General features: G+C 42.3%; 1 non-coding gene across 1 annotated transcript; it reads left to right on the plus strand.

The window, feature by feature from the left end:
- The first annotated feature begins 1433 nt into the window (after nucleotides 1-1433).
- On the plus strand, nucleotides 1434-1507 carry TRNAT-AGU (transfer RNA threonine (anticodon AGU)). The gene has a single exon. It is a non-coding gene; the product is annotated as a tRNA-Thr (tRNA).
- Nucleotides 1508-2303: the final 796 nt, after the last annotated feature.

Consider the following 2303-nt stretch of genomic DNA (forward strand, 5'->3'; position numbering starts at 1 on the left):
CACTTCCTCGGGGCACGCCAAAGCCGACCGGAAGGCAACCTGATTCTTGTTAATTAACTGCTACAAATTGGCAGCGATTGGTTAAATAGTTTGATATCCATATGATTAAAATTTCCGGTGGGCCAATGCGTATGAGTTTTAACAGTTAGTTTGCGAATGTTTCTAACTTTATACGGCCGATAATAGTACTATCATTACTTCCTATAGCTGTCTGATAATGTGCTATCGCAGTCGATGCTTCGCGTATTGGGCGAAACTGCGACTTTTTATTTTAGATAGCGGTTGAAATGTTCTGCCAGCGCTATTTACGGCGGTGGGTCATGCGGACTGGAACGCGTTTGCGTTGACAGTGGGGTGCGCGTTGTGTAAATAGCTGCTACCCGAGGGAGTACACATGATTGACTTACCAACCGGCACTGGTATATACCGGAGACGTACTTCTGCATCTTCGTTGCGGGAAAATGGTACAAAGCATAGTATTTCGTATGCTGTTATTACACATACTGGTCTACAGTTTTATACAGCTGCATTAAGGCAGGAATATTATATTATAAATACTGTATTTGGTACCACGGCCACAGTTTGATTCGGCATTAATGACCTGATGAGGATGATAACTTCTTGTTTACGTGTTATCGCATCGCATACTAAGCAAACGAAAACTTGTGGGTTGTTTCGGTTAATGCATCTGTATACAAACAGTTTATTGTTTTAGGACTTGCGAAATGGAGAGTCCGATTTAATGAATTACGCTCCTTGAAGCGTTTCGTGCAGAGAGCTTCAGACAACCACTAAAGCATTATAGTGGCACGACATGTGCATATAATAGTTTGGTAAGCGATTAAAACTGAAACTTGCCTGCGCCTTGAGAGCTTGGTAAAGTGCTCAGTTTGGGGAAGCATGGCTGTTCAAAGAAGACGAAAAGCAAACGCACACACACGTATATATATATATATATATGTATGTATATATATATATATATATATATATATATATCCAAGAATACACACGCACAGAAAAACGGCCGAACACGGCCACGCAAACCTGCACGTGCGGGTGCCCACAAACACGAAGAGGTGGCCTGACATTGACAAAACTTTTCAATGACGACTACATTTGTCAGCGGAACATGTATGGACGGACGGACAGAAAGAAGGGCGATATAAGGGTGATACAATTTTCAGCAATTAACCGCTGTCGGATTAATAAACATTATCTGCATTCCAGGTATGGATCGTTGCCTACTTTTTTGAAAAAAAGAAGGTGCCCCTGTTATGCTCGGCATGTGAGGACAATGCATGTGCACCAAACGGGTTTTCTGAGCGCTCGGCATTGCTACGTGACGCTCATACTAGTCTATTTGGGGTATTACGCCAATAGGCACTTGCTCAATCATGCCACACACCGAAACTGCGTCGTCGTACGGAAACGTCGGCGCCGTGGCTTAGTTGGTTAAAGCGCCTGTCTAGTAAACAGGAGATCGTGAGTTCGAATCTCACCGGTGCCTCATTGTAGGTATTTTTTGTTTTATTGTGCATATTTATTTCTGCACAACATTATACTTGCACCTGGATTCCTTTCGACCGCGAGATATACTCGCTTTGTTTTTTGCAACGTGAGTGTGACCGGCATTAACAAGGCGTTTTTGAGAATGAAAAGAAAACTTCAGTTTTGAAAGAAAGCAAAAAGAAAGCTGCGGGTCCCTGGAACAACGCTTCCCGAAGGCATGGTCTTTCTGGCGTGGTAAATATATCAGTTTTATTTCCGCACCTAATGAAGCGCACCCATGTTGTCTCCCATAAAAGGCTAGGTTACCTTTTGCAGGTTATTGAAAAGCACTACGTTTAAACAAGGCAAAGACAATGAGACAGATACACAAAACAGCAGAGGCAGGAGCACCGCTACCAATTCATGCTTGTGGCAGAATTTGGTTACATATTAAACGTCCACTCTTCGTAAGATTGTTTCAATTAGGCGAGGAAGCGTTTTAAGCGCACATTTATCTTTGATCTACGATAATGACACATCTATTTTTTTTCTGGAGAGAACGCCCTTTCTTAAAATTTCAGATAGCCTTCGGCAGCATAAAATCTGGCTATCTGGCGGCCACTTTCTGAAAATGTTCGTCACAATACAGCTATTTGATGTCTACTAGTGCAAGCAAGATAAAACCTCCTCAAATCATGCTTGGAACAAAAATGCAGACCTATTTGTGTAAAGCCATCGACGAAGCAGTAATAAACTTTCGCGCATTACTTGCGCAAGAAGCCTCGAACTAAACTCAAATACATTCGTTCTACGAG

Source organism: Dermacentor variabilis, chromosome 6 (assembly GCF_050947875.1).
Source record: "Dermacentor variabilis isolate Ectoservices chromosome 6, ASM5094787v1, whole genome shotgun sequence".
NCBI lineage: Eukaryota > Metazoa > Arthropoda > Arachnida > Ixodida > Ixodidae > Dermacentor > Dermacentor variabilis.